The 20,425-nt window shown below is 44.0% G+C and overlaps 1 long non-coding RNA gene and 1 pseudogene across 2 annotated transcripts in view; both read left to right on the top strand.

Moving 5' to 3' along the window:
• Nucleotides 1–20,425, top strand: part of LOC137210483 (uncharacterized) — a 223,411-nt gene that overhangs the window by 87,452 nt on the left and 115,534 nt on the right. For both annotated transcript variants that reach the window (XR_010936569.1, XR_010936568.1), the window contains exon 2: nucleotides 9,228–9,441. This is a non-coding gene — a long non-coding RNA (uncharacterized lncRNA). The remainder of the gene's footprint in view (nucleotides 1–9,227; nucleotides 9,442–20,425) is intronic.
• On the top strand, nucleotides 13,366–20,386 carry LOC137210658 (eukaryotic translation initiation factor 3 subunit D pseudogene; annotated as a pseudogene).

Below are 20,425 nucleotides of genomic sequence, written 5' to 3'. Positions count from 1 at the left end.
AAAGTGGTGTGCGGGCTATCTATAGTAAATTTCAATTTGAGAGAGGTGCTGACCTGTAGCCGGCTAATATAATGGAAAAATTTGATTGTGCTGAATCTGGAGAAAGAAGAGGCCCAGAAAAGTGGTAACTGGGTGGACAGGGGGTGGGGTGCTGTTCCAAGGGGGCAGAGGTCGCTGTCACTCGGCAGCAGAACGGAATGAGTGACTGGATTTGGAAGTGGGAGCATACAACATTTTCAGTGCAGATCCACGGTGTCAGTGGGTCGGGCCACCAGTGGCAGGATGGAGTCACAAAGCATAAAGGGAAAGGCAGGAGGCCTAGACTGGAATATGGCATTGTGGTTAGGAGTCAGACAGACCCCATTAAAACTCCAAGTCTCTTCCTCTCTGGATGACCCTGAACCAAGTTTCTTACATCTCTGAACCACAATTTTCTCAGCTGAAAAAAAATATTGAATAATATTCTAAAGTCTGCCTTGCAGAATTAGTTTGAGGTTCAAAGTGATAAAGCAGGTAAAATAGCCTATTTTCCTGGAGCATTAAAAAGACTCAAGAGATTGTTCATTTTAGAGTTCACTTATCTGGGGAGCCTGGACTCTGCAGAAAGAAGGAGAGAATAGGAGTAAGGTGCCAATTATGGTGACTGAGGTGTGTGTTAAGAAACAGCCTCTCTTGGGGAGGACCTTCAAGATGGTAGAGGAGTAAGACGTGGAGATCACTTTCCTCCCCACAAATACATCAAAAATACATCGACATGTGGAACAACTCCTACAGAACACCTACTGAACGCTGGCAGAAGACCTCAGACATCCCAAAAGGCAAGAAACTCCCTGCATACCTGGCCATGTGGCTGACAGGGTCTTGGTGCTCTGGCCAGGTGTCAGGCCTGAGCCTCTGAGGTGGAGAGCCGAGATCAGGACATTGGTGCACCAGAGACCTCCTGGCCCTTAGTAATATCAGTTGGTGAGAGCTCTCCTAGAGATCTCCATCTTAACACTAAGACCCAGCTCCACTCAACGACCAGCAAGCTCCAGTGCTGGACACCCCAGGCCAAATAACTAGCAAGACAGGAACACAACCCCACCCATTAGCAGAGAGGCTACGTAAAATCATAATAAGTTCACAGACACCCCAAAAGACACCACTGGATGCGGTCCTACCCACCAGAAAGACAAGATCCAGCCGCATCCATCAGAACACAGGCACCAGTCCCTTCCACCAGGAAGCCTAAACAAGCCACTGAACTAACATTTGCCACTGGGGGCAGACGCCAAAAACAGTGGGAACTACGAACCTGCAGGCTGCGAAAAGGAGACCACAAACAGTAAGTTAAGCAAAATGAGAAGACAGAGAAATACACAGCAGATGAAAGAGCAAGGTAAAAACCCACCAGACCAAACAAATGAATAGGAAATAGGCAGTCTACCTGAAAAAGAATTCAGAGTAAAGATAGTAAAGATGTTCCAAAATCTTGGAAATAGAAGGACGAAAATACGAGAAATGTTTAACGAGGACCTAGAAGAACTAAAGAGCAAACGAACAATGACGAACAACACAATAAATGAAATGAAAAATTCTCTAGAAGGAATCAATAGCAGAATAACTGAGGCAGAAGAAAGGATAAGTGACCTGGAAGATAAAATAGTGGAAATAACTACCATAGAGCAGAATAAGAAAAAACAATGAAAAGAATGGAGGACAGTCTCAGAGACCTCTGGGACAACATTAAATGCACCAACATTCGAATTATAGGGGTCCCAGAAGAAGAAGAGAAAAAGAAAGGGACTGAGAAAATATTTGAAGAGATCATAGTTGAAAACTTCCCTAATATGGGAAAGGAAATAGTCAAGTCCAGGAAGTGCAGACAGTCCCATACAGGATAAATCCAAGGAGAAGTATGCCAAGACACATATTAATCAAACTATCAAAAGTCAAATACAAAGAAAAAATATTAAAAGCAGCCAGGGAAAAACAACAAATAGCATACAAGGGAATCCCCGTAAGGTGAACAGCTAATCTTTCAGCAGAAATTCTACAAGCCAGAAGGCTGTGACAGGACATATTTAAAGTGATGAAAGGGAAAAACCTACAACCAAGATGACTCTACCCAGCAAGGATCTCATTCAGATTTGACAGAGAAGTTAAAACCTTTACAGACAAGCAAAAGCTAAGAGAATTCAGCACCACCACACCAGCTTTACAACAAAGGCTAAAGGAACTTCTTTAGGAAGGAAACACAAGAGAAGGAAAAGACCTACGATAAGAAACCCAAAACAGTTAAGAAAATGGTAATAGGAGCATACCTATTGATAATTACCTTAAATGTAAATGGATTAAATGCTCCAACCAAAAGACATAGACCGGCTGAATGGATACAAAAACAAGACCCATATATATGCTGCTTACAAGAAACCCCCTTTAGACCTAGGGACACGTACAGACTGAAAGTGAGGGGATGGACAACGATATTCCATGCTAATGGAAATCAAAAGAAAGCTGGAGTAGCAATTCTCATATCAGACAGAATAGACTTTAAAATAAAGACTATTACAAGAGACAAAGAAGGACACTACATAATGATCAAGGGATCAATCCAAGAAGAAGATATAACAATTGTAAATATTTATGCACCCAACATACGAGCACCTCAATACATAAGGCAAATGCTAACAGCCATAAAAGCGGAAATCGACAGTAACACAATCAAAGTAGGGGACTTCAGCACCCCACTTTCACCAATGGACAGATTATCCAAAATGAAAATAAATAAGGAAACACAAGCTTTAAATGACACATTAAACAACATGGACTTAATTGATATTTAAAGGACATTCCATCCAAAAACAACAGAATACACTTTCTTCTCAAGTGCTCATGGAACATTCTCCAGGATAGATCATATCTTGAGTCACAAATCAAGCCTTGGTAAATTTAAGAAAATTGAAATCATATCAAGAATCTTTTCTGACCACAACACTGTAAGACTAGATCTCAATTACAGGAAAAAAAAACTGTAAAAAATACAAACACATGGAGGCTAAACAATACACTACTAAATAACCAAGAGATCACTGAAGAAATTAAAGAGGAAATCAAAAAACACCTAGAAACAAATGACAATGAAAACACAACAACCCCAAACTATGGGATGTAGCAAAAGGAGTTCTAAGAGGGAAGTTTATAGCAACACAATCCTACCTCAAGAAACAAGAAACATCTCAAATAAACAACGTAACCTTGCACCTAAAGCAATTAGAGAAAGAAGAACCAAAAAACCCCAAAGTTAGCAGAAGGAAAGAAATCATAAAGATCAGGTCAGAAATAATTGAAAAAGAAATGGAGGAAACAATAGCAAAGTTCAATAAAACTAAAAGCTGGTGCATTGTGAAGATAAACAAAGTTGATAAACCATTAGCCAGACTCATCAAGAAAAAAAGGGAAAAGACTCAGATCAATAGAATTAGAAATGGAAAAGGAGAAGTAACAACTGACACTGCAGAAATACAAAGGATCATGAGAGATTACTGCAAGCAACTCTATGTCAATAAAATGGACAACCTGGAAGAAACGGACAAATTCTTAGAAAAGCACAACCTTCTGAGACTGAACCAGGAAGAAATAGAAAATAGACTAATCACAAGCACTGAAATTGAGACTGGGATTAAAAATCTTCCAACAAACAAAAGCCCAGGACCAAATGGCTTCCCAGGTGAATTCTATCAAACATTTAGAGAAGAGTTAACACCTACCCTTCTCAAACTCTTCCAAAAGATAGCAGAGTGAGGAACACTCCCAAACTCATTCTATGAAGCCACCACCACCCTGATACCAAAACCACACAAAGATGCCACAAAAAAAGAAAACTACAGGCCAATATCACTGATGAACATAGATGTAGAAATCCACAACAAAATACAAGCAAACAGAATCCAACAGCACAGTAAAAGGATCATACACCATGATCAAGTGGGGTTTATCCCAGAAATGCAAGGATTCTTCAATATACACAAAGCAATCAGTGTGATACACCATATTAACAAATTGAAGAATAAACACCATTTATTAATCTCAATAGACACAGAAAAAGCTTTCGACAAAATTCAACACCCATTTATGATAAAATCCCTCCAGAAAGTAGGAATACAGGGAACTTACCTCAACATAATAAACACCATATATGACAAACCCACAGCCAACATCATTCTCAATGGTGACAAACTTAAACCATTTCCACTAAGATCAGGAACAAGACAAAGTTGCCCACTCTCCTCACCACTCTTATTCAACATAGTTTTGGATGTTTTAGCCTTAGCAATCAGAGAAGAAAAAGAAATAAAAGGAATCCAAATTGGAAAAGAAGAAGTAAAGCTGTCATTGTTTGCAGATGACATGATCCTATACATAGAGAATCCTAAAGATGCTACCAGAAAACTACTAGAGCTAATCAATGAATTTGGTAAAGTAGCAGGATACAAAATTAATGCACAGAAATCTCTTGCATTCCTATACACTAACGATGAAATCTGAAAGAGAACTTAAGGAAACGCTTCCATTTACCATTGCAACAAAAAGAATAAAATATCTAGGAATAAACCTACCTAAGGAGACAAAAGACCTATATGTAGAAAACTATAAGACACTGATGAAAAAAATTAAAGATGATACAAACAAATGGAGAGATATACCATGTTCTTGGGTTGGAAAAATCAACATTGTGAAAATGACTCTACTACCCAAAGCAATCTACAGATTCAATGCAATGCCTATCAAACTACGAATGGCATTTTTCACAGAACTAGAACAAAAAAATTCACAATTTGTATGGAAACACAAAAGACCCCAAATAGCCAAAGTAATCTTGAGAAAGAAAAATGGAGCTGGAGGAATCAGGCTCCCTGACTTCAGACTATACTACAAAGCTACAGTCATCAAGACAGTATGGTTCTGGCACAAAAACAGAAATAGAGATCAATGGAACAGGATAGAAAGCACAGAGATAAACCCATGCACATATGGTCACCTTATCTTTTATAAAGGAGGCAAGAATATACAATGGAGAAAAGACAGTCTCTTCGATAAGTGGTGCTGGGAAAACTGGGCAGCTACATGTAAAAGAATGAAATTAGAGCACTCACTAACACCATACACAAAAATAAACTCAAAATGGATTAAAGACCTAAATGTAAGACCAGACACTATAAAACTCTTAGAGGAGAACATAAGCAGAACACTGTATGACATAAATCACAGCAAGATCCTTTTTGACCCACCTCCTAGAGAAATGGAAATAAAAACAAAAATAAACAAATGGGACCTAATGAAACTTAAAAGCTCTTAAACAGCAAAGGAAACCATAAACAAGATGAAAAGACAACACTCAGAATGGGAGAAAATATTTGCAAATGAAGCAACTGACAAAGGATTAATCTCCAAAATATACAAGCAGCTCATGCAGCTCAATATCAAAAAAAACCAACCCCATCCAAAAATGGGCAGAAGACATAAATAGACATTTCTCCAAAGAAGATATACAGATTGCCAACAAACACATGAGAGGATGCTCAACATCACTAATCATTAGAGAAATGCAAATCAAAACTATAATGAGGTATCACCTCTCACCAGCCAGAATGGCCTCATCAAAATGTCTGAAAATAATAAATGCTGGAGAGGGTGTGGAGAAAAGGGAACGCTCTTGTACTGTTGGTGGGAATGTAAATTGATACAGCCACTATGGAGAACAGTATAGAGGTTCCTTAAAAAAGTAAAAATAGAACTACCAAATGACCCAGCAATCCCACTACTGGGCATATACCCTGAAAAAACCATAATTCAAAAAGTGTCATGTACCACAATGTTCATTGCAGCACTATTTACAATAGCCAGGACATGAAAGCAACCTAAGTGTCCATCGACAGAGGAATGGATAAAGAAGATGTGGCACATATATACAATGGAATATTACTCAGCCATAAAAAGAAACAAAATTGAATTATTTGTAGTGAGGTGGATGGACCTAGAGTCTGTCATACAGAGTGAAGTAAGTCAGAAAGAGAAAAACAAATACCGTATGCTAATACATATATATGGAATCTAAAAAAACAAAACAAAACAAAAACTGTTTTTTTTTTTTTTTTCTGAAGAACCTCGGGGCAGGACAGGAATAAAGACACAGATGTAGAGAATGGACTTGAGGACACGGGGAGGGCGAAGGGTAAGCTGGAACGAAGTGAGAGAGTGGCATGGACATATATACACTACCAAATGTAAAATAGATAGCTAGTGGGAAGCAGCCGCATAGCACAGGGAGCTCAGCTCGGTGCTTTGTGACCACCTAGAGGGGTGGGATAGGGAGGGCGGGAGGGAGATGCAAGAGTGAGGGGATATGGGGATATATGTATACGTGTATAGCTGATTCACTTCGTGAAACTAACACACCATTGTAAAGCAATTATACCCCATAAAGATGTTAAAAAAAAAAAAAAAAAAAAAGAAAAGCCTCTCTCTCGTTGCCTGGCAGTGAAAGGCCAGGTGGGTTTCCAGGAGGATGCTCATTCCCTACAGAATACGATGTTTATTGCTGAAATTTTGTCTACCAAAGAAAGGTGAAGCAAGCTGTTTTTCAGGCAGGGTGTATCATACGTACCAGGCAAAGGAGAGGAATTTTGGCTCGCCTGCCCTGTAGGCTGTATTTCCAAGCCCATCAGCAGCTAGACATCAATAAATTCAGCAAGGCTGCATTATGTCTTATAATAGAAAGAGCCTGGATTTTGAGGTCAGAAAGGTAAAGGTTCAGATGTGGCTCGCCATCTTTCAGTCTTTAATTTAACGCACGTTCACTGAGCCTGGCTAGTTCACGGTATGGCGGTGGCAGAAGATGGGAGGAGGGTATACAGAGATTAACCGAAGCAGTCAATATTTTCATGATGATCATGAAAGGAGAGGAAGATCGTTAAACAAATGCATGTGAAATGCTGTGCAAGTTCGGAGGTGGAGGGCTATACACAGGAGATTATGGAGTGTGCCAGCTTAAGATTCTCTATCCTAGAAGGTTTCCTGAAAGAGATAATACCTGGAAATAGTCTTAAGAGATGAAGAGGGTTTGGGATTGGGGATGGACAGTTTAAACAGTCAGAGGCTTTATCTTCCTGGAGACTCATTTCCCTGAATGTGAAATAGAGGTCACATCTATGTAACGGGTTCATTGCGGGCATTGACGCATTAGTACTTTGGAGATTGTGTTTTGCTGAATATCAGCAGCTGGGAACATTCACTTAAAAAGACTGATAATTGAAGGAAGAAGTGATATTTTAGTGTTATTGTACGAGTGCAGCTTTTTATAATTAGTGTGGTTAAATATTTTTATAGAATTATTATCCATTTGTATTTTTGCTTTGTGAACTTCCTGCTCTTGCCCTCGGCACCTGAAACCTCAAGCTTTAGAAGTCATTGCCGTGCCTAGGAGAGTGATAGATAATACGAAATAAATGGGACAGAAGGAAGGAAGCATGAAGACTCATACCTTTAGGTGGTGAGGAGACTTATACACACGGGACCAAGTTACAGAACCGGATTTCTGTGAAATATCATGAGTTCCTAAATTGAAGAAGAATTTTGAGCTCATTTCCCCCTCACTACAAAGACAATCTTTTAACTCAAATTATCACACACTTGCACTTGAATGATCTGCGGGCTCTCCAAGTGCAAGTCCTGCTGTGGTCCTGGAGACACCAAGATGGACAAGGCACTGCCTTTGCCTTGAGGATCATATTCTGATAGAGAAGACAAATAGATGGGCAGATATTTTTAATATAGTGTCATATCTGCAAAGACAGGGCTGGGCCAGGGGCTGGAGAAAGAGTTCTTAGTGCCCACCATGGGGGTCCAGAGAGGTCTTTTTGGAGAAGGGTCAGCCTGGCCTTGCACCTCAGCCTTACAGAAGTTAGTACCAGAAATGTTTGGTTGCAGATGCTTTTCTCCAAGGTGGGATAGAATGCTGGTGAAATATTTTCCCCTGGAGGGCTGGACTCTGTTGTGAATAAGGGGCTGGGGGCATTTCACAAGGATTACTGTTCTCTTCCACCTGCCAGGGCCACAAGGGAACCTCTCTCAGCTCTGCAGTGTGAGGACCCACTAGGATTGCTGGAGCTAAAACCTGCAAAGGTGTGGTGGCCTCCCTAAGACACAGGCTACTCCCCCTCAGCCTCCACCGATTTGTCAAAATTACCATGCAAGTGTTCCCACCAGTTTCTGGCTTCAGATGCTTCTGTTCTCAGATGAGACTCTGCATTCACCTCTCTCTCCAGATTTTAGGGCCGTAGTTTCCCCGTAACCTCAGTTCTCTGATGGGTCTAACAGAAATCACTGATTCTCATGGTTCAGTTTTTTTCTTGTTGTAAAGATGGGAGTGACAACCTCTAAGTTCCCTTCAAGTTGAGCTGCAACCCAATTGTGCTATATTTGCACAGTGGAACACGTGTCCGTAATGAAAAATAAGGAACTACTAATTCACTCATCAACACAGGATGAATCTTGAAAACTTTATGCTTATCAAAATAAGACAGACAGGAAAGAGGATGTGCTGTATGATTCCAGTTGTATGAAGTTTACAAATAGGCAAAACTCGGAGGACAGAAATCAGAGGAGTGGCTGTCTCTGGGGGAGGGTCAGGAATTGAGTGGAAGAGAATATAAAAGAAGTTTCTGGTGCGACGGAAATATTTTGTATCTTGTTTGGGGTTGGGATATTGGTTATGCAAGTCCATATGTTTGTCAAAAATCATCTAACGGTACACTTAAGATATATGCGTTTCACTTTATGTCACTTACTTAATTAAAAAAAAAAAACTTGAAAAACAGATGTCATTTGAAGTCATGGGAATATAGGGGGTCTGCTAACGAGGGAGGGCGATGAGAAGCGAGTGGGTCAGAGCCCAGGGGCACCCCAAGGCTGAGAGGTGAGGAAGAGCAGAAAGCCTCAGGAAGGGGCCCGAGGAGAAGCAGCCCAGTCGCGTCTTCCATACAGTGATGCCAGGGCGTCTTCCATATCCCTTATTCTCAGGGTCAGTGAAACAACGACAGTAAAACACCGAGCGGATCCTGCTTTAACAGAGTCCTGTGTCCACATCAAATCCCACTGGTTTGTAGGTTCCCCAGGAAGTGGAAATCCGTGAATTGAGGACCGTGAGCCTCCTGGGTTGTTGTCTAAGCGAGTGTCTCCCTGTGTAGGCTACGCGGAGCCCTGGAGCGCAGCTGCATTTTGCTGGGGTCACGTGGGGAGGAAGATGCCCGGGAAGCGAGAAACAGCTCTGATCCACTGCCTGGAGGACTCGGGGGTGGAGGTGTGTGAATGTGCCTGACTTACCACCAGCTCTGAGTTAGTCATCGGACCCAGTTCAGCCCCTGCCCCGTGCAAGAGTCCGCTGCCTGATACACAGGAAGGGTGAGTAAGTGACTCTGTTGAATAAGAGAAAAGCAGAATGTGAATTCTGTTCATAATCATTAATGGTGAGCCTCATGGAAATGTATGTCTTGTGTTGAGATATTAAGTAATGGTAATGATAAATCTATATTATACAACTCATAAATTATAGGTAGTGGCTAGGTAGATGGATGGCTAGGTAGGTAGGTAGATAGATAGAGATTGAGGGTGAGAGAGCACGCTGAAATAGTTTTTACTTTTGGAGTGCAATCAAATGTAGTCAAAAAGGAGACCGTTTCCATAGTGAATGGGTTGGAGAGAGGTTAAGACTTGAGTGAGGTGAGGTGCTGTCGGTTCATCCAGGTGAGGCACTTGAAATGGAAATGAAGATAATGGTGAAGTTTCAAAGAATGTTAAGGAGGTTGACTCATGAGAGCAAATTACAGGAACATGTGACAAACGGCAGCTCTTTTGTAGAAACCAGGCTGTGAGTCTAGATAGAAGGTACAGACTAAGGCAAAATCCTTATCTGTGAGCAGATAGAGGGTTAGCTGATCACAAACAGAATCTATGTGTTAAGACTGGTCAGCAAGGATCCTTTGGCTGTCCGAGGTGAGATGCATGGACCAAAGATTCTGGGGAGGAAGAGGGGGAGTTTTGAGTGGTCACCCTGGGCCACGTGGAGAGAACCTTTTCAGAGGATCATCAACTCCCTGATGAGAGCATTGTTGAGGGTTATATTGCTTCCTCTGATTAGCTTCCAGGGGAAAAGAAGATGACAAAGTACAGTTTGGGGGAAGAAAAGTTTTATTTTGTAGAGGGGAAACAAACCCCTCAACAAGGGGTCCTCAACAAGAGGAGCCTGACACAGGTAAGAAAAGAAACGGGCAAGACACAGAAGTAACTTTTAGTGACGCTTGAAAAAACAAGAGAAAATCAAAGTGTAGAATAGTTACAAGCAAAGTAGGGAACAGAATCCACACATGGAACAAAGAGAGTCCCAGTTGTATACATTTCAAAGGTACGAATGAGTGGAGCCTGCAGACGAGCTGATACATGGAAGAAAGATGAAAGGAAGTACACCTGGACCTGAGCAGAAAGTCTGAGGTTTGGGGATGCCCAGGATAAGGCATTATCATGTACTTCCCTCTCTACACGCTAAGGGTGAACCTCAGCTGCTCTCTTTAAACAAGGATTGACTATGAATACAATTCAATTTAGCCGCTGTTTATCCATTGCCTACTAGATGCAATGCATTGTACTTAGGGCTATGGGAACTAAGGAGATGAATAAAGCATGGAGTCTGCTCTCTAAGAGCCCACAGCTGAGCTGGGGGACACATGTAAACAAGTGGCTCTAACAAGAACAGAAAATAAAATGACAGCTAAATAGAGCGCCCAGCAGCCCACTGTGAGCAATCCCTCAGGAGGAAATCTGTAATTCCAGCTGGGTGTGTAGGGGAAAATTCCCGGCAGGAGTTGTTGCTTGACCCATGTTAGGAAGGTTTTATCTGGAAGGAGGGAATGGGGTGGAATGTGGGCAGAGGAAACACCGTGAACAGAGGCAGGAAGGCAGGAAACTATGGGGTGTGCTCAACACGTCCGTCGGTTACTGTACTTTGTCCTCAAGGTCATCCCCAATGACAGTGTCAGGAGGAATCTTTCCTCCTCCGCCTGCAACAGCACTTTCTTCCATAAGGCATCTCTCCCCAATATTAACATGCTCTGTTGGCTTGTCTTCTGCATCTCACTCAGAATTTTTGCTTCTGGGGGCAAGGACCAGGCTCCACTCACCCCTTTATTCTCTAACTGGCGTAGTTCCCGGCACAAGGCTGGTCCTCAAGGACTCTAAGGAAGACCATGAAAGAGTTGATCTTGCATTCAGTAGGCAATTATGAAACAGCAAAGGTTTTGCATATTTTTGAAAGACTTCTTGAACAATTTGGTACCACTTCTATGAGAGAGGAAGTGGAAGAGGTATAGGATGAGTTGTCTAGAGGAGAGGGCAGTGATGGTGTCTCTGGGGTGAGGAGTGGTGAGATGGTGTGTCACTTATCGCTAGGGTTAATCATAGAGAACTCATGAAGGTGAGCCAACCTGAGAGCAGAATGGAATTTTGCTTGGATTTCTTGATCAGAGTAAACCAAAAGGAGTTTACCTTAATAACTGGTGATCTTTCTTTTCAACACGATTGAGCACATCCTCATAGGTGATGAATCTGCATATGTAATATTTTCCCCGTCACTTATTGTCAGATGTGCTTCACTTTTGCAAGCAGCTCTTTTCTTTTCTGGGTTAGTTTCCACCTCGTGCAGTGGTGATACCCAAACACTCAGCTCCAAGAAGAAGCATCCCACCGTATCTTCATCTCTGTCAGAACTCCCTTTACACTTTGTGTCTGTAACACGTTCTCTGGAAATGGTCTGGAAGGGAAAGGAGAGATCACTGGGCTAAATGTTCATTTAAAAAAATTGAAATATAGTTGATTTACAATGTTGTGTTAGTTTCAAGTGTACAGCAAAGTGATTCAGTGATTTCAAGTGTACAGCAAAGTTGTTTCAAAGTGATTTCAAGTGTACAGCAAAGTGATTTCAAAGTGATTTCAAGTGTACAGCAAAGTGATCTATATGTATAGATATATACATACATATATATATTTTTTTCAGATTCTTTTCCCTTGTAGGTTATTACAAAATATTGAGTATAGTTCCCTGTGCTATACAGTAGGTCCTTGCTGGTTATCTATTTTATATCTGATAGTGTGTATATGTTAATCCTAAACTCCTAATTTATCCTCCTCCCTCTTTTCCCTTCGGTAACTGTAAGTTTGTTTTCTATGTCTGTGGGTCTATTTCTGTTTTATATATAAGTTCATTTGTATCATTTTTTTAGATTCTACATATAAGCCATGTTACATGACACTTGTCTTTCTCTGACTCACTTCACTTAGTATGTAATCTCTAGGTCCATCCATGTTGCTGCAAATGGCATTATTTCATTCTTTTTTTATACAATGGAATATTACTCAGCTATAAATGTTCATTTCACAGTAGCAAAATGAGACTTTGACTTTTTAATTAACTTGCCTAAAATCCCACAGGCTGTTAACAGCAGAGCTGAGCATAAAGATGCAAGTGAACAGACCCAGTCATTCAAAACTTAGTCAACCCAGTGGGTCTTCACTAAATGATGATGACAGTGGTGTTCAATTAGATCAAGGTATAATTTGGTGTCATCCACCATCAGAAAGAAGGCTCCGAGCAGATGATTTTTTTTATGTGATAGATTGTATATATGTTTATCAGTCGCACAATGTGCAAGAAGAAGGAAGAGAGGAACTGACATTTTCAACCACCTGTTTTATTTCATACATTATGTCAGGAAAGTTACAGGCATCATTTTATTCTTGCAGCCAGCCTGTGAATTAGACATTATTCCCGTTTCCAAATGAAGCGAATACTTAGAAACAGTAATCAACTTCCCCTGGGTCACACTAGCAAGTAATGGGGGCAAACTCAGCTTTGTCAGATCCCCTAAACCTCTGCCTCTCAGATCACAGATTCTTTGAGGTGTCATACAGGTGTTAAATAATAATCCCGCCTCACAACAGTCCTAAAGAAGTCTTGAGAAAGGAGTCGCTGGCTCTGACAGGTTATGGGTGTGTGTTGAAGCTTGGTCCCGTCTTCTGCCATTCCCATACTCCCTTCTGGGATGTGAATCTCGCGTTGCCTCTGTCAGTATATATCAAACGTGGGCTTTCTCCTAACTGGGCTGATGCCCCAAGAATGTAAAATTCTTCTTCTCGGAATGATGTAGAAAGTTCAAACTGCACGTTTTGTGGCTGCGTCTTTTTGCCGTCTTTCAAAGGTTCTAGGTCTGTTGCTGTTTGTGACACTGCAGCTCTGCACGGATGCTGGGGAGGTCGTATTTTTTCGTTTTTGCCGCGATGCCTTCAGCAGCTGCCTCTGTTGAAGCCACAATCTGCCTCCTCCTCCGAGCTGACGAAGTGTGAAAAGTTTTTCAATATCCCTGGCCTTTGAGGTAAAAGAATTTCTCTCAGTCAGGGCAACCCGTTACTGTCCCAGTACCCAACCGCTGTTCCCCATGACGGCCATTCTGGGTCACTTTCTCCCTGGCACATCCCAAGTCTCCCTGGCACATTTGGGTTTTGAAGTATATATATGGGTTTTCAAAGAACCTCAGGCATAAATATTTCTGCCGGAAAATAGGAATGATTTCATGAGTGTGAAAGTAGTTTATAAATGAAGCGGGTGGTATCAAGTTGCCATTGCTCTGGAGGACAGGGAGTCAGGTCATTTACGCTTCCCTGCAAATGTTGTTCTATTACAGTGCACTGCTGGGCTACATTACTTTTCTTTGAGCCTTTTAATGTGTTTTTGGGAGAGGGCTGGTCAGTGAAATGACGGATGGTGAGTTCTTGCAGAAAGGCAGGCTTGCCCCGGGAAAGAGGTGCTCGCCACTTCTGAATTCAGACTGTAAACGGCAGTGGGCATTTGACTGCTAAGGCTTCTGGTCACATCTGGCAGCGTGATGCATGAGACCCCAAGCTGCAGTAAAAGGAAAGTAGATTGCAGCTCGCCTGGTCACCTGAGGTTGATAGTGGAGCTTGGCAAGGGGGTGGGGTGCGAGCAGCCAGGGGTCTGGGAATGGTGCCAGGAACGGAAGCAGTGGTCACCTGCTGAAACAAGGAGGAATGGGACCCGTTTGCTTTTCTTCTACAAAAATAGAAATTGACCTGAGAACTGCATTCTAGAGCACCAGAGTCAAATCAGGAGGCATCACAGCAAACACCTCAATTTGCTTGTTTGCCAGTAGGGTTTCACTGAGTATTCACATCTTCAAGAGGTGACTTGGGGATGACGGGGGTAAAGAGAACACCGACAGAAGGGGCTTCAAGTCCCACCATCTGTGGACTGAGCAAGGGGCTCGTATCTATTTTCTACATTGTGGCTCCAAGGAAGGTTTTGCTTCATCTGAAAAATGGTTTGCTGCTTCTGAAGACAGTTTGAAAACTACCAATTTTGTCCAGAATATCTAGAGTAGCTTTGAAACCCTGCAGACACTTCCTGAATCTACAGAAAGCATTAGATAACTAATGAGGACCGACTGTATAGCACACGGAACTCTACTCAGTGCTCTGTGGTGACCTCAATGGGAAGGAAATCCAAAAAAGAGGGGATATATGTATACGTATAGCTGATTCACTTTGCTGTACCGTCGAAGCTAACACAACACTGTAAAGCAGCTCTACTCCAATAAAGATTAATTAAAACAAACAAACAAAAAAGTTAAGCATGAAAAGATTAAAACTGGGATTCAAAATAAAATAACATTTTTCAGTTAAAAAAAAAAAAAAGACATCCAATAGAAGGGGTGCTAGAGTGATAGGGTCTGTCTTAGGGCAGTTTCTTCCAAGAAAGACACTTCAAGACAAGGATCTGAGTGCAAGGGATTTTCGAAGGAGAGCCTACAAGTAAAAGCATTGGTGGAGGGTGGAGGGTGCAAGATAGGGAAGGAGTAGGAGGGAGGCAAGGCTGAAATTTCAGGAGGAGTCCCGGCCTCGGCCTGATCCCACAGGGAGCTCTGGAGCAGAAGAGGAGGCGGCGTGACCTCCCGTCTGGGAATGAGGAGGGTCGTCGTGTGGCCGTGGGAAGGCTCCTTGGCCGCTCAGGACAGGTTCCCTCTCCTGCAGAGCAGGGGGATTGGCCGGCATGACCTCTGAGGCCCCTGGGAGCCCTCGCTTCCTTTGACCTTGGGGCAGCAGGGTACCATTCACCTGTTGTTCAGACTCCAGCTTTATATTCATCACTTACTGTACAGAACTCATCTCAGACTCTGCAGTGTATAAGGTGCGGTTCTGGGCACTGTGGAAATAAGAAAGGTGATGGGGGTAGAACAGCCATTTACACTGAGATTTCACATCTGTTTGTTCATTTAATCCTCACAACAGCTTGCAAGGTAGGCAACTCCCCTCATGCTCCCCGTCTGGCTGGCGGCACCAGCTTGGGGCAAAAACACATTGATGTTTCTTAAGTTTTTTGAGTCACTGCTCTAGGATTTAACTACCAGATTTGAAGAATTGCTGTCTTCCTCTCAAGGTCTCCCTGTGCCCTAATTTGCTAAAAGTTCTAAAATTCACAAAGCACATTTCACTTTGTCTGCACCACATCTCTGTTGATGAGGTACCCAAGGAATAGGGCCTTTAATTTTTTTTCTTTCATTGGAATGTGGACATTTTGGGGTCACTGATAACATTTGCTTCCTGCAGTTGGGGAGCATTAATTATCTGTTGGAAAATTACTACTGAAGCTCTTTGGTTTCATATCAGGAAAACCCACCACCTATTGTTCTGCTGAACGGAGCACTTGGCCTTTTTTTTTTTTTTTTTTCTTTGCGGTACGCGCGGGCCTCTCGCTGTTGTGGCCTCTCCCGTTGCGGAGCGCAGGCTCAGCGGCCATGGCTCACGGGCCCAGCCGCTCCGCGGCATGTGGGATCTTCCCGGACCGGGACACGAACCCGTGTCCCCTGCATCGGCAGGCAGACTCTAAACCACTGCACCACCAGGGAAGTACCACTTGACCTTTTGATGTAAGTTGAGCGTGTCTTTCTCTTGACCCAGCCCTTGGAGAATTACTCCTCCTAAATGTGGATTTGTGCTGGACTCTTGGTGTTCTCAACCTGCTCTATTTAAGTTGAGAAACAAATGCCAACAACAACGACTGCCCTGTCTGTCCTAGGCAATCAGATTCCATCCCGTAGGTGGAAGGAAGAACAGGGCGTGTCCTGAAGAAATGGGTGCTCCCTGCTTTCTCACATTCTGGGTCAGAAAAGAAGCCAGCCTGAGCCAGATGTGGGCAGGGAGCTGGAGGGGACCTTCTTTCTGTGCACCAAGGAATGGCTGTCTGGTCTCTGAAGGAGGGATTGGCAGGGGGGTCTCATCAGTGAGGGTTGGATGCCTCCTCCACCAGGAAGGCTGCCAGCTGTGAAATGAAATCCCAAGTTTGAGTTAACAGTTGTGAGACCCAGGAACAACCTCGGGAGAAACATACGCCACTCGTTGCTTTCTGTTTGCTATTCCTCTAGCATGGAGTAAGGTTTGCCAAATCCCAGGCAATGTTAGAAACCGGCGGGGTAGTGGGTGCGGAGAAGTGAACAGAGAAGATTGTGCCCAAGCTTAGAACAAACCAGGATACTTTCTGTAAAAGAAATTGTGGAGTAATGACAACTTGGACCGTGAATGGCTGGAGAAAGAAGAAATATCTGCAACCAGAGCGGGTTAGTAGAACAATTAAGCAATGCTTGGAGAGCCATAGTCATTTCGGAGAGGGGGCAGCCCCAGGAGAAAGACCGGATGCTTTGTCGATTCACAGTCATGGGGGTGGCAGTTTCTCTAACTTGAATATTAAAGGAAATATGTCTTTGATGTCTTTCCCAGGATAGTGAAGTGGAACAAAGCAATAATATTTTTGAGTTAGGAGTAACAGTGACACTTATTACATGCCATATGTTTTGTTTTACATTTATTAGCTCATTTAATCATCATAAGAATCCTATGGGGAAACTGAGGCACAGAGAAGTTAAATGACCTGCTGAGATCTGCAAGTGATCAAGGTGGGCATCAGTTGCATATACAGCTATTTTCTCCTTCTATATAGTAGTTGAGGGTTCTGAGTCCTATAACCCATTTGATAAATTACCAGAGGCGAGCTGGGATTCGAGGCCTGGTTGTGTCTTCAGATCTGTGCTCTTTTCTCTCCTTCTGCATCGTGAAAGGAATGAACGGAATCAGGTCCTTCTATTCTGTCCTGTGTCCACTTTGTTGTTGGGGACTTTTCTGTCTTGTCTACACATCCTAGTCCCTATGGCTTCTAAATCCATAGGATTTAAACCACACACATATATACACACGTGTTTCCGCATGCACGCAAACTCACACACATACAAACATAGATACGCACACATGCACATATGCACTCACATATGTGCCCACCCATGCATAGACACATGCACATACACAGACGCGTATATTCAAATACATGTACACACATGTGCCCACACTTATGTGCCCACACATGCATACACACAGATGCACATACACACATACACACGCCCACACATGCGTATACACACAGAAACACACATCTCCTTTCATTGCTGAAATAGCACTACTCAGGCAGTGACAGAGAAGGTAGGCTGATTCACACTGTGGCTGACTTTGTTGGTTTTAGAGGATTTTTGGAACGTTTGAAAGGATATTGTTGGTGGCAAATAGACATTTAAAAAATGTCAGGTCACCCTCAGAATGGACGCTCCTCCCGTAATAGACTTACGTTGGCCGCTTAACTGCCACACCACCTCCTACAGACGGGCCCCCGCTCCTTGTCTAGACATTTCAGACGGCTGAGAAGGGCGGCTCTCTCCTACAGAGACAGTGCTCCAGAGACAGCGCTCACGGAGATTACATGGAATTAGGTGATGGGCAGAGGGAGACGCTTCATTACACAGAGATCAGACAATCTACTGAATAAACTGTGGGGCTGGCGTGTCCTGGGGAAGGGAGCGGACGTGGATTTGGACCTCTGTTCTGTGCTGGCTGTGCAGCCTTCGCGTCTTTGACCTTGAGTGTCCTTGCCTAAGACGCATGGGGTCAGACTCCTAATTTCTGCGGATGGTGTGCGGGTTGGTGGTGCTCATTGTTGGGTCTAACCCAGTGCAGAGGGCATAGTCGGAGCTCAAAAAATAGCAGCTATAGTTACCACGATTTCTGCTTTTAAAAATTGAATAAAATGATCAACTTGCTCTTGGCAGTATTTGCCAAGTATCTTAGGACTGAAGGATTCCTGTGATCTCCTAAAAGCCGTCCTGGTTCTTCCCAGGTTTCAATCCAACCAGCCTCCACTGAGTACTTATGACGTGAACAGACATAATGTGAGTCCCATCTCCGGGCAACACGGAGCAGTCGACGCCCCCATTATGCACAAGGAACCTCCCATCTCTTGCTCCCGTGCTGCTGTGTGGTGGAACTTGGTCCTCTGGCCTCCCTTGTCTCTACCAGGCGCCAGATGGCTCAGCAGAGCCCTGGCAGGAACATCAGAACTTGGTTGGATTGCCACTTACCCCCTTGGTGGTGGAGGAGGAACATTGAGGACGTAGGAGTAACAGCCAGTTTGAGTTTGGGGCGGAGGTTCTTGACCCTGGCTGCATATGAACATCGCTTGGGGAGTCCTTAAGACCCCCAACACCCCCAAAACAAAATCCTATTCCAACTTAATCCGAATTTCTGGAAATGGCATCAGAGTGGCAGGGAAGGTAAAGCTCCTGGTGCTTCCCATGCTCCCAAGCTCGAGAACCGTGGGTCTGGAACCTGCAGATTCCACACACCACCATCAAGGCTACATTCCTCTATCCCACTGCTTCCCGACTTGTGTGATCAGGAGAATCCCCTAAGGTGTTTGTTTGTTAAGGGTCCCCCAGGCCTCTTCCTGTAGATTATAGTTCTTTCCATCTGGGGTGGCCCCTGAAACTTAGAGATTTAAAAAAAAAAATAAATGTATTTATTTTTTTATTTTTGGCTGCATTGGGTCTTCGTTGCTGCGTGCGGGCTTTCTCTAGTTGCGGCAAGCGGGGGCCACTCTTCGTTTCGGTGCGCGGGCTTGTCATTGCGGTGGCTTCTCTTGTTGCGGAGCACAGGCTCTAGGCACGCGGGCTTCAGTAGTTGTGGCTCGCAGGCTCTAGAGTGCAGGCTCAGTAGTTGTGGCACACGGGTTTAGTTGCTCTGCGGCGTGTGGGATCTCCCCAGACCAGGGCTCGAACCTGTGTCCCCTGCATTGGCAGGCATATTCTTAACCACTGCGCCACCAGGGACCAGTCATCTGGAAGCTGGTAAAGACTCGGGAACGTGTTTGCCACTGACGCCATTCTGCCCACACTGACGAGCTGCACCCGCTCTGTGTATTCCCGGGACATGGTTGTCCAGAGAGTCGGGTCCAAGCTCTTCTTTGACAAGAGGGACAAAACTGTGACTTTGACCTCCTGACGGTGAGTGAGGCAGCCAACGAGTCCCCTCAAGATGAAGGTAACTCCTTCAACTCGCCCCGCAACCTGGCCATGGAAGCAAACCTACATCAACCACCACTTCTGCCCACAGTACTTGAGGATGGGGAAGGAAAGATACCACTTCCCCACCCTAAACCCGTTTGTGGAGGACGACATGGATAAGAATGGGGTCGCCTCTGTGGCACGCCGTCACCACAGGTGGAAGCTCGGAGTTGACACTGACCTCATCGTCCGCTGTGAGCACGACAGCGTCATGACCGGCGCCAGTGGGTTTGTGTCCTTCATCAACATCAAGACCCTCAACGAGTGGGACTCCAGGCACCCTAATGGCATTGACTGGCGTCAGAAGCTGGGTTTTCAGTGAGGGGCCGTCATTGCCACCAAGATGAAGAACAACAGCTACAAGCTGGCCTGCTGGACCTGCTGTGCTTTGCTGGCCGGATCCGAGTACCTCAAGCTTGGTTACGTGTCCTGGTACCACGTGAAAGACTCCTCATGCCACGTCATCCTGGGCGCCCAGCAGTTCAAGCCCAATGAGTTTGCCAGCCAGATCAACCCGAGTGTGGAGAACGCCTGGGGCATCCTGTGCTGCGTCATCGACACCTGCATGAAGCTGGAGGAGGGCAAGTACCTCAGCCTCAGGGACACCAGCAAGCAGGTCGTCCGTGTCTATAGCCTGCCCGACGGCACCTTCAGCTGGGATGAGGACGAGGAGGAGGAGGAGGAGGAGGAGGAGGAAGAAACCTAAACCAGACAGTGAGGTGGAGCTGGGGTCTGGGATTCTGCCTAGCCGGGGAGGGCCTTGGATACCTGGTGGAATGTTTGTTTGATTGCCGCTCTCTGCAGCTTGTCAGTTGGAATAAAGGATAAGTCTATTTAGTCTCTTAAAAAAAAAAAAAAAGAGGGCTTCCCTGGTGGCGCAGTGGTTG

Source organism: Pseudorca crassidens, chromosome 17 (assembly GCF_039906515.1).
Source record: "Pseudorca crassidens isolate mPseCra1 chromosome 17, mPseCra1.hap1, whole genome shotgun sequence".
Taxonomy (NCBI): Eukaryota; Metazoa; Chordata; class Mammalia; order Artiodactyla; family Delphinidae; genus Pseudorca; species Pseudorca crassidens.
This window is presented reverse-complemented; position numbering and strand designations above follow the sequence as displayed.